We start from the raw sequence: 12,365 nt of genomic DNA, 5'->3' as shown, positions 1-12,365 counted from the left end.
TTTGGTGATTTCTACAAAACAGTTGTATGATTTGGTATGTCTGCTTCCACACAATCACAGGATCCTGAGTCACTCTTGTGGATGAGGCCTTTAGGAGTCCAACCCCTCCTGTGGGCTCTCTCCAGTCCTCAGCCACCTGGCCTGTATCAGCTCTGGTTGTGGCTCTGACTCTCCCCCAGCCCCTTGAGGAGACGCAGTCATCTGATCTTGCTGGCGAGCCCCTGTCCTCTGTCCAAGGAACGCTGCTCCAGACTCTGACCCACCACAGGGGACCAAGGCACTCATTCCTCTGGAGGCCCTTACTACTCCACACCACATCAAACTTACTCCAGTACACTCACATCTCATACAAGTACATTTTGTACTTACCCAGTAAAAACATGGCTGAGTCGCAGTTAACTAGTTTCCATGACAAAATGTTATAGTTGCTAGCATTGCATATTCAAAATTTAATTTTTTGTAGTTTTCTACATTTTTCCCTGTGTCCATCATTTGCATGAACCTGTGAGAAGCTTGATTGACCTGGCCACAGCCTTTGGTGGGAGGATCCTTACCCACTGGACACGCAGGCACATGCACGCATGCACACAGAGCTGTGCACGCATGCACAAGTTTGTGGGACTTGGCCTCTCACATGAGAAGGAGGAGAGTCTATGCTCTGTACCTTGGCTCTGCCCTTAACCTTGACTCTGTCTCACAACTTAATGTTAACATTGAACCAGAATCGGACTTTATCCCTAACCCTGAACCAGTCAGTTGATGCTTGGAATCAGAAAGATGTCCACTTCTATCACATGCAGGAATCACACCTCCAAGGGGGACAGGGATGGTTTGGACACAGTATCTCCCTGACTGAAGAGTGAAGGTAGAGACATGGCTTTTGTGCAGTGTCTGGCCATCAGTCTTGGGAGCAAGCATTATTCTCTCATCCTAACAGTCAGGCCAGGCTGACCCATTGCCTTCATCAAGACCTGGAATTTTTTTTCTTTACTTCATCCCAGAACAAAAGCAGTTACCTGTGTCCCTGGGCTGACATGCAATGGGGCCTCAAATCTCTTTGGAAGAATTCTGCTGCTCTGGTCTTGCCGCAACAGCTCCAGCTGCAAAAATGAGGATGGCCAGCAGAGGGTGCATGGAACCCACCATGGGCCACTCAGTTAAAGGAGCAGTCCCCGTTTTGCTCAAAAAGCCCCTCAGTTCTTGATCTTGGGCTCTATTCCTCCAACCTGCCAAGGTTTAACGGGAACCCTTGCCTAGAACTGCATAAACAGGAGCAACCATAAACATGGGCAGATAGAGATGTTTTCCAGGCCATATGGAATACCTCCAATGCTGGGACCTCTGGTGATAGGAAAGGCAGAGAGGGTACCAGGGGTGACCAACGCCCTTCACAGCCAGTTAAGTTGACTTGCAGCCTGGGGGGAGCCTCAGGCCATAGGATCCAGTAGGCCTAGAGAAAACCCAAGGGCCAGTAGCTCAATGAAGTTAGGTAAGGAGATGGGGAGGCCGCTGATAGGGCTCTGAGCGTGCCTAGAATATCATGGCTCCTGTTGAGGTGATTCCTTGAAACAAGGGGACACAGGAGAAGGGATGGGCCCCTTTTGGGTTCCCCTGATGCTCCAAGTGCTTCTCTGATAGGGCAGCTAAGGGATGGAGCACTCTCCCTGTTCCAGGGAGTGGAACCTAACACTTCACAGACATCATCTGCGGAGGACACTTCTGCTTGCTCCTTCAGACCCTTGTCTCTCTCTCCTCTCCTGCTCGGTGCTCCTGGCTGCCCACCTACATGATGACACAGCAGATGCTCCTGCCCTATGACTTTTGGTTGGATTCAATCAATGGGGAGCACCAAGCCGGGGGAAGACATGGACTTTGGGAAAGTTGCCTGCAGCCTACACTTGAGGGTCCAGCTCAGTGATCTACCTAGTTTCGGGACTGCCCTGGCTATACTGAGGGGCAGCCAGGCCCATCTGCTTTCTTTCACAATAGGATCACTCAGCCCAAGGCCTCAGAAGCCTTCTACACCCTCACTTACTTTCAGTCCATAAATATTTGCTGACACATTCTCTGTGCCCAGTCCTAGGTACCCAGGGATGCAGACACAGAGCTAAGGTGAGTCTGACAAAGGCCTTTGACAGAGCTAATGGGGTTCTTTTTTGGCGGGTGACGGGGCAAGGACACAGGGAAAGAAATTGATGATGAGTCACAGGGGCTGAGGGAACCTGCAGAGGGCATCTCACCTCCTAGCGGTCAGTTGAGAGAGTGGGGTTTGGGCCTCTCTGAAGTCAGCCGGGGGGAGTGATGGAGGTCTGGGAGACAGAAGGTGCAAAGGCTGGGGTGGAGGAATTCCCTGGTGGTACAGTAGTTAGGACTCCACACTGTCACTGCTGAGGGGCCAGGTTCAGTCCCTGGTTGGGGAACTAAGATCCCACAAGCCATGCTGCGTGGCCAAAAATAAAAAAAAAGGCTGGGGTGGGGGATGACAAATTCACATGGAAGCCTGTACTGGCCAAGCAGGGCCTCCTTCTGCCCACTGGAAAGCTAATATCACCTGCTTGAACTTCATAGACTCCTGCCAGCAGGGGTGGAATGGCATGTGCAGCCAGGGCCACTTTAAACTTTTATTTAAAAACTTATTAAGATATAGTCAGGTGGCACTACATAAAAGATGTGGGTTCGATTGCTGGATTGGGAAGATCCCCTGGAGTAGGAAATGGCAACCCACTCCAGGATTCTTGCCTGGAATCGGACACGACTGAGTGCACACACTCACACACACAAACACACACACACAGTCAACAAAAAGAAAACTATGCTTATCTTAATATATAGCCCAATGTGTTTCAAATACATGTAAATTCATATTACCATCACTTAGATCAAGATATAGGCTATTTCCATAATGTCAAAAGGCTCCATGATAGTCAGTAATCCCATGATAGTAACCCCATGATAGTCAATAAACCTTCCCAAAGTTGACTAGTATTCTTTCTTCTTTGATTATTTTTTTCAGATTTTGAATTTTATAAAAGTGAACTTATACACTATATACTTTTATGTCTGCTTCTTAAATTCAACATTATGATTGTGGTAGTACCCCATCTTGCTGTTTTTGGTAGTACATCATTCTATTTCATTGCTGTATGGTATTCCATTATTTGAATATATCATAATTTATCCATTGTATTGGCAAACATTTGGACTGTTTCTAGTTTTTAGCTATTTTAAATAAAACTGCTTTGTATATATTTTCACGTGTACATTCTTATTTCTTAGTGGAAAAAAACATTCATTTATGTAGAATATAAATCCAGAAGTGGAATCGCTAGGTCATAGGATATACACATATTTAGCTATAGTAGTTACTTCCAACCATTTTTCTAGACGGTTGTACAAAATTAGTCTCCCAGTAGCAGTGTATGGAAGTTCTAGTTGTTCCACACAACAATGTGGGAAACCCTCAGGGGAAAAGCCAGGGTAAATGTGAAACTCACTACACATTATTCCCTTTTCTCAAGGATCATAATCCTTCAATTCTTACCTGCATTAGTTGTTCTCCAATGTCCTCAAATAGCTGTCCTTTATATTTCGTCCAAGTATGTTAACTGTTTTTGGCAGGAGTATTATCCTGATACTACCTGCCACCATGGCCAGTGCTTGAAGTTTTATTTGGTTTAATTCTGACGCTGGATTAGAAAATACTGGAAAGGGATAGGCTCCACTGGCCCAGCTGTTTTCAGCTCCAGCTTAGAGTCTCAGACACCTGTGGCATCACATCCACATTCTGAATTAAGGCTCCCTATTTTCCTTTCTTCTTTTAAAATTTTATTAGATTCCAACCATGGGTGAGTAACTGGTAATAAACTAACTTCTCCACTATAAACAAATACAAAGCTAGATAAAACATTTACAGTAACTGATTACAGGCATTGGACATCAAACAACCTTCATCCTTGAGGAAAGGAAACACAAGAGGTGAATTCCACATTCACTAAAGTTCTTTGCCTAGGGCATTTTCCAAACTATGGCAGAAGGAAGTGGAGCCCAAACAGAGCAAAGTAAAGGAGTAAAGGAAATAGAGATCAGAGATAGAGGATACTGAGGTGGCTGAACTTGTGGGGCAGGGTATTAAAGAGTAAGGAGGGAGCTGCATGGAGAAGGAGCTCTAGAAATCTGCACAGATACACTCTTGAGGCTTTGTCTAAGTTGCACAGTTGCAGAGAAAGACTCTTTGAAGCCTGATGGATAAAAAACTCTGAGTCTGTGAACTAAACGGAGGTTCCAGAGTTCACACAGGGCTGAGACCTGATCTGGCCAGAGTAGAAAGACCTTGTTGAAAACCCTGAGCATTTAATTAAAATCTTAGAAAGTCCATACCTTAGGAATAGGGCCACTCTAGCCATATAGAACTGTGGTGTTGGAGAAGACTCTTGAGAGTTCCTTGGACTGCAAGGAGATCGGTCCTGGATTTTCATTGGAAGGACTGATGCTGAAGCTGAAACTTCAATACTTTGGCCACCTGATGCGAAGAACTGACTCATTGGAAAAGACCCTGATGCTGGAAAAGATTGAAGGCGGGAGAAGGGGATGACAGAGGATGAGATGGTTGGATGGCGTCACTGACTTGATGGAAATGAGTTTGAGTAAGCTCCAGGAGTTGGTGATGGACAGGGAAGCCTGGTGTGTTGCAGTCCATGAGGTCACAAAGAGTTGGACACGACTGAGCAACTGAACTGAACTGAGCCATATAGAATGCATTATTTACACCTGCCCTAACAAAGCCTCTATGAGATCAAATTAAGCTTCTAGTAGATTTACTGCCCAGTGAAACAAACTCAACACTCCATAAAGAAGAGCATAATCCAGACTCAACAATGTACTGTCCACAGTTCCCAACATACAATCAAATATTACCAGGCATATGAAGAAGCAGGAAAATATGATATATAGCCAGGAGAATAGAAACAGATTCAGAGATAACACAGATACTGGAAATAGCAGATAAGGACTTTAAAACACCTATTATAAATATGTTCAAGAATTTTTGAGTGATAAGATGAACATAATAAATGAACAGATATGCCATCTCAGCAGAGAAATGGAAACTGTAAAAAAAAGAACTAAATGGAAATACTAGAACTGAAAAACATAATATATAAAATGAAAGTTTTACCAGGTAGTCATAAGAGTAGACTGGGCTCTGCAGAAGAAAAGTTCAATAAACTTGAAATCAAGTCAATAGAAACCATTTAAATGGAAACATAGAAAGAAAATGGACTGAAAAAAAGTGAATAGAGCTTCAGGGAAATGACCTGGAAACAATATCAGGCAGACTAGTATATATAAAATTAGAGTCCCAGAAGGAAAGGAAAGAGATTGAGGTGAAACTTTAAATAAAATAGTGACTAAAATTCTAAATTTGATTTTAAAATTATTAACTCATCATCCCCAAAAGCTTAGGATTATAAAACCTCAACCAGGATAAATACAAAGGAAACCACGTCCAGGCACATCATAATCAAATATCTTAAAACCAAAGAAAACATCTTAAAAACAATGAAAGGCACAAACACGTTACATTAAGATGAACAATGATAAGAATGAACACTTATCGATCATTAGAAGTAATGTAAGCCAGAAAACATGAAAACATAAAAAATATATAGCATATTAAATATGCTATTAAAAATCAACCAAGAATTCTATATCCAGAAAAACTATCTCTATAAAAGAAATGAAAAATAAAAATATTTTGAATTTTTAAAAAAGCTGAGAGAATTTATCACCAGTGAAACTGCATTACCAGAAATGTTCAGGGAAGTTCTTAATGCTGAGGAGAAATGATACCTGATGGAAACTTGGCTCTAAACAAAAGAACAAAGATCTGTAATAAGTAAATATAAAATATGTTTTCTTGTTTCCCAAACTATTTAAGAGACAACTGAGTATTTAAAGCAAAAATAACAACTCTTCATTATGGAGTTTATCATGTTTGTGGAAGTAAATGTACAACAACATAATAGAAAGGAAGGGAGGGGTAAGTGGAAGTATATTATTGTAAGGTTTTTATACAAAAAGGAAAATTTATCCTTTTCTTTATTTTTCATTTTATTACCTTCATCTTTCTAGTTATAAATACAATACAAATTTACATAAAATTAAAACACTGACAAAACACAAAATCTAGATAATGTAAATGTTTCAAAACTCTATCACCAGCAGTAAATATCAGTAGTTGTGACTTAATAGTTTTAAAAGGTATTAAAAATCTGAACACATATATGAATATACCTTATTCTGCTCCATCTGACTAGATCCCTCTACTAGTCGTGGGAGTTTTTCAATTGATTCTCCTGGATTTTATGAAGACACAACTATGATAACATCTGCCAGCAATGACCCTCTGACTCTTTCCATTACTTACTTCTTTTACTAATCCATTATTTCTTTTTTTTCCACCTTATTGTCCTAGTAAGGACCTCCAAAGCAGCACTGCATGGCAGTAGTGAAAGGGACATTGTTTGGATAATGTCCATTGTTTGGACATTAATGGGAATTGTAGAGTTGTCAGTCCAATATTGGCTTTTGGTTTCCAGTATGTGTTATTTAGGGCTTCCCTGGTGGCTCAGTGGTAAAGAATCGCCAGCAATGTGTTAAAAGCAGGTTCAATCTCTGGGTTGGGAAGATGCCCTGAAGGAGGAAATGGCAACCCACACCAGTATTCTTGCCTGGAAAATGCTATGGACAGAGGAACCTGGTGGGCTACAGTCCATGGAGTGGCAGAGTCAGACACGACTGAGCACACACGCACACATATGTTATTTAAAATGTTAATGTTTCCTCCTCTTCACGATTTTCCAACTTTTTACTGTGAATAGCTGGTGAGTTTTATCAACCATCTTTTGAGCTGATCACAGTGTTCCTTTTTTCTCTTTAATCTGTTAATCAATGGATTTTATAATGTTAAATCAAGCTTGCAATCCTAGAAAATCACCAAGTCGATAACTATTTTAACATACCTTGGAAATCACTTTGCTGTATTCACAAATTAGATGGATCTGCCATTTTCTTTGCAGGGGGTTGCATTGGTATTAGCATAATAAATAGATCTTAACAATAATTGTGGGAACTCTGGCTCAGGAACACCACAGTTCTCAGAGGGAGAATGCTTGTGTTCCTTGGCTGGGCCAACAATGCTGCATGCTTGAATGCCCAATGTCACAGCTCTTTGTGGTCAGCTTGTTTTAATCCTAGACACAGCTACCTCTCAGCGCCTGCTGGTTCCAGAGTTGTGGGCAGGGTCCATTTCAACACTCAGCGCATGTCTGGTCCAGATCTGCCATTTTCCCTTCCTATTCCCTGAGATGAGACAGTTCTTGCTTAACTCTCAGCATGTAGAAAGCTCATTATACATTCTCTTCGAGAAATCCTGGCTTCCTGTGTGGGAGAGGCACCCCTCTACAGCCCCTCAACCCTGCCTCTCCTGTTCCTTAGGCAATCCTACCTTCCTGCAAATAAGATGATCTCACAGGCAGCAAACAATCTGATCAGGTGTCCTCTCAGGGGGGCCACGTCGCATGTACACTCTTTGTAGGGGGTGGGAACAAGAGATGTGGGGTGTGAGGAGCTCAGACCCTGACACTGAGGGCTCTGCCCACGTCCCACTGCTGAGCCTGGGTCTGCACAGCTATGGGCCTAGGCTTGGGAGGAAAAGTAAATGGGAAAGGATTTTTGAAGATTCCTGGGAGCCAAAAATATAGCCACCCAGGACATGAAGCTGACTCATGAATCCCACTCCAGTCCATTCACCTCATGGGCCTGGAGTAGCCTGAACCCAGCTTCACCCTTCCAGGCCTGTATCTGGCTTTTTCTGCTCTAATCCCCACGGCTCCCTGCACCTGGATTCCCACACCATGGGGCCAGCTGGCAGCTGCTGCACTCTAGGGGCACAGCTCTGCTCCACTCTCCTAGCAACACAGACGGCCAGGCTCACACCAGATGGTCACAGCTGGGGTGTCCCAAAGCCAGGCCCGGAGGTGAAGTCAGCCTGAACCGTACATGCCAGCCTGTGACTCAGTCGCTAGAGGCACCAGAGGCATCACTTGGCAGTGCTGGGCACCACCAGGCAGGGCATTTCACCAAGACACATCAGAGCTTAAAGTTGTTAGTGCTGTAGAGGGGTGGGTGGCCCTTAGAGACAGAGGATGCAGCTGGGACGACAGGCTGGAAACCAGGGCCATGCTTGCTGGACTCTTGGGGAAGTCTTTGAGGCCTCCACCAGTCTCATCGTGGTCTCCAAGACTCTTGGGTAGTAGGAGGCAGAGGCTAAATCTATACCAGTAAGAAAGTTATGAGGGGTAGGGGCTGCTAAGGTTCATCTTGAGGAGAAGAACTAGGAAGTCTGGAATTTAAATCTTTGAAGTTATCTCCATATGAGGCTATACATTTCACATGTGTTGTTATAAGCATTCAATTGTTCAATACTCAGGCCTAAAACAGTGCCTGACCCATAGGAGGCTCTCAAAAATATTTGTTGAATAAATGACCAAAGCATAAATATCATAAACCATGATTATTGAAACACGATTTTCAGGGACTTCACTGGTGGTCCAGTGGTCAGCTGCCAATGCAGAGGACACGGGTTCAATCCCTGGTCCAGGAACTAAGAGCCCACGTGCCAAGAGGCAACTAAGCCTGTGCACCACAACTACTAAGCCCATGCACCTAGAGCTTGTGCTTCGCAACACATGAAACCATCGCAATGAGAAGCCTGTGCGCCACAAGAAAGAGTAGCCCCCGCTTGCCTCAATTACAGAAGGAGTGCACACAGCAATGAAGAGCCCATGCACCACAATGAAGATCCAGTGCAACCATTAGATAAACAGATAAATTAAAAAATCCTTACAACAAATAAAAAACACTATTCTCACATTTTTTCCATATTTATTTCACTGAAAGCCTAGAAATATGGAAGTGGCCTGGCCTTCTCTCTGAGTGGCCTGAGTGTCAGCTCTAATGGTCAGAAGAGGAGCAAAGTCTTCAGCCAGGAGAACAGAGTGTCCTGGCCAGGTCACTGCCAAACGTGAGTGTCTGTGGATGTGTGGACTGGGACAGAGCTAAGCTGTGCCAGGATTCGAGGCCCAGGGAGCGAGTCCCAAGCTGACAAGAGGAGCAGCGGCATGTGTCTCAGGAGCCTCGGTAATTAGATTCCTGGGCCGCCTCCCACGCTTGTTCCTCTTTGTCATCGTTGCACTTTCGGTAGTCTGACCTGCACCTGACAGCCATGTCTCTCCCCCAGAGCTGCAGAGGGACGGATCCTGAGCCCCTGCTTATGCTAGAGTATGGTGATGGTCAGGCCAAGGCCGAGAGCATCTAGGGAACAGAACGGACCATCCAGTTGTCCCCTGATCCCTCTGCTATTCTGCCTGGAGAAGCTGATTTGTAAAAGGAGGCACATTCTCTGCTCAGGGACCCAGTTTGGCTGGCTGATAGAAGCCTTCAACTATCAGGGAAAGCTGGTGAGAACCCCAGCAATGGGCCTCTATTTGGAGGCTACAGGTAGCAGCACTGAGGCATGTGGTGCTAGGAGAGGCTGGGTGATTCTAGGGCAAGCTGACTGTACCCTCTGGCCTGAGCAAGAAGCAGGAGGGAGGGTAAGCTTGGGGGTGTCCTTGAGGCAGGGGCTGAGACCACGGTGCCTTTGTAAGCTGCTTTCTTGAAGAAAGCACTCAGTCAACATGGGCCTCATTCCCACCTCTGACAACCTGTTCTGTCACTTCCCTACCTGGGCTGGGCTGCTTCTGGCTCTCCCATCTGTTTCTGCTACCTCCCTCCGTTCCTCCCAACACCCTCCACTCCCAGGCCTCAGGGCCAGGGCCTCCTTGGGCCCAGCTGGGTAAACCTGCCCCCACCCTGCTGCCCGGCAGTCCCTTTGTTGGGTCCCAGAGCAGACGGGTTTTCTCTGTAAAAATAGAGACAAAGCAGGCCCAACAGGGGTGCTACTGGAGACTGCAGGCATGATCAGGACATGTCTAGTCCCTGGTGCAAGGGGTATGGCATAAGTCACCAATGCAGGGTCTAAACCCCTGACTGACTGCATCGAAAATATGTGAGCTTGGGGTGGACACTCACCCTTCCCAAGGCTCAGTTTCCTGATGAGAATTGGTTCTGCTTTCGTGTCTGCCCTGGAATCTGGCTCAGGGCCAGCAACTAGGCTCCGATTGTCAGAATTGGCTTTGTCCCTGTTTGGATCTTCAGAGGATGGTTTCCTCTAGAGCCTCTAGCCTCTCAGCCCCCAGGGGGTTGCAGCGGGGTGGGGAGTCCCCACAACTCCAAGCCTATTTAATCAGGTCTAGGCTAAACACACAGCATGCACTCAAAAAGTTTGTTGAGGGATCAAATGGCACAAGACTAGAGCTGGGAAACTCCCTTTGTCACAGGCACGCCCTCCCCTGAGTTCTGCTGCACCAAACACAGCTCACAGGCCAGCTTTGTTGCCTCCTTGACTAGCCCTGTCATCCCAGGATGTGTGGGGCATTGCTCTTAGTCCACTTCAAAAGCTACACCACCTCAGACCTTCCTTCCAGATGTCACCTGGTGCCCATACTCCTGGCTGTCTCCTCCCCTTTGAGAGCCCCTCAAATCTTGCTAAGGCCTGCCTTGCTCCCTATCACTGTAGGGCCAAGCCCTGGCCCTGCAGAAGGCCCCCAAAGCCCCTCCCCACCCAGCCCTGCCCAAGACTGCTGTTCTCTCCACCCTGCAGACTCACAGGTTCCTAGCCTTGACCAGCAGACTGCTTAGTGAACACAACCAAAGAAGGCCAGAGGCCTTGGGACCTGGAGTCGGGCCACATAGGCTACACTGAAATGGGAGCTTCTCAGGTACTTCTTTGGGTACCCTCTGGGTCCTGGAGCGGCCAGGACTGTGAAGTGGGCATCCTGTGAAGAGGAAGTGCCCCTATCAAGACTCAGATCTCCTTGGAATCCAGGCTGTTGACTGACAGGAGAGGGCTGGGCCTTGAAGGAAGGCTGTATTGGCCTGAATAGAGCAGACTGTATCTAGAGATCTGCAGCTCCAGGGCCAGGACAGGGCAGGTCAGGGTCTTGGCTCTCTGGTCAGCCCCTGGCACTTCACAGGAAGGTATCCTCAAGGGCTGCTCCATCAGTTTCACTACACATCCCACTCGGGGCTGCTTCCAACTCTGGGCGGTCCCCTGGGTTGGCCTCAACTTCAGCCTGGAGATTATTCCTGTTTCAGCCCTTCCCTCAACCCCCACCCTAGCCTGAGTTCCAAGGGCATCTCCCAAGGGCATCTGTTCCTGCTGGAGCCTGCCAGTCCATTGAGGAAAAAGCGTTGTAGTTTCTCCTGACCTTGGACAGATCTGGCCGCACACAGCAGGCCTGGGCATACTGCCCTGAGCTACTTGAGGTTCCCCTGAAGGACAGGGCCCCTGAGCATGCCTCCAAGGCAGCAGGAACAGAAGAGCACAAGTCTCCTGCCTCCTGGATCCCCTCATGCCCTGCCTCTCTCTGGGCCATGGCTGAGGGATGAGCTGTAATAATAATTCCTGTAACAACAATAATACTGTTACTAAAAAATGTTTTTGAATACCCTCTCTGTGCCAGGCTCTCTGTGGCTGCTGGAGAAACATAAATAAATAAGATAGTCCACAGTCCTTGTCCCTACAGATCTCTCTACCACAGCCCTGGGCAGGCATGGGCCCTGGCATATGGAAAAGCACTCAATATGTTTTTGTTGAATGAATAAAGAATGCATGAAGTGAGCAGCCTGGTTGCACCCAGCAGCAGAGATGCCTGGTGGGGTATGCAATGAATAAGTGAAGGCCACCAGGGCAGAGCTGAGGCATGACCCAGTTGCCATCATCCCCACCTTGGAGAGGGCTCCCAAACCCTGCAAACTGCCCTGTGACCTGGTGCTTCAGCATGATAGGCATTCAGCAATACAGCAATCCCCCGGGGAATAAGAGCAACAAGCATGAAAAGGAAATTCTGAGAGTTTCCTGGAGGGAGCATTGGGGATGGACTGAAGCAGCTTGCCTAACTCACTGTCCAGAAGCAGGGCATCTCAGCAGTGAGCCTACAGTGTGACTCCTAAGAAGGTCTGCCTCCAATCTCCAGGAACACAGCCTTGCCCAGGCCTGTGTCCTGTGGGAGGGTGCTGTCCAAAGAGGGCCTCTGACGTCCCCTCAAGTCAAGGGTGCCATCAAGGACCCACTGTGGAGGATGATTGCCATGGACCCTGGAACTACCCTAGAAACTGCTCAGTGAAACAGGAAAGTTTATACCCCTGATTTTAGAAGAGCCACTCCCCACCACAACCTTGTCTTCAACCCTAGGGGAGAAGCC

At 46.5% G+C, this 12,365-nt stretch overlaps 1 protein-coding gene across 13 annotated transcripts in view; it reads right to left on the bottom strand.

Moving 5' to 3' along the window:
* P4HA2 (prolyl 4-hydroxylase subunit alpha 2) overlaps positions 1-12,365 on the bottom strand; it is a 70,884-nt gene that overhangs the window by 41,080 nt on the left and 17,439 nt on the right. For 2 of the 13 annotated variants that reach the window (XM_081500142.1, XM_081500132.1), the window contains exon 1: positions 4,378-4,905. The exons of the other annotated variants lie outside the window; for them this stretch is intronic. The gene's annotated coding sequence lies outside the window, so the exon portion shown is untranslated. Of the gene's footprint in view, positions 1-4,377; positions 4,906-12,365 lie in introns of those variants that run through there. 13 annotated transcript variants of the gene reach the window in all.

This window comes from Giraffa tippelskirchi, chromosome 6 (assembly GCF_054371585.1).
Source record: "Giraffa tippelskirchi isolate mGirTip1 chromosome 6, T2T-mGirTip1v1.2.pri, whole genome shotgun sequence".
Taxonomy (NCBI): domain Eukaryota; kingdom Metazoa; phylum Chordata; class Mammalia; order Artiodactyla; family Giraffidae; genus Giraffa; species Giraffa tippelskirchi.
The sequence above is the reverse complement of the archived record's forward strand: the minus strand, read 5'-3'. Positions and strand labels throughout refer to the sequence as shown.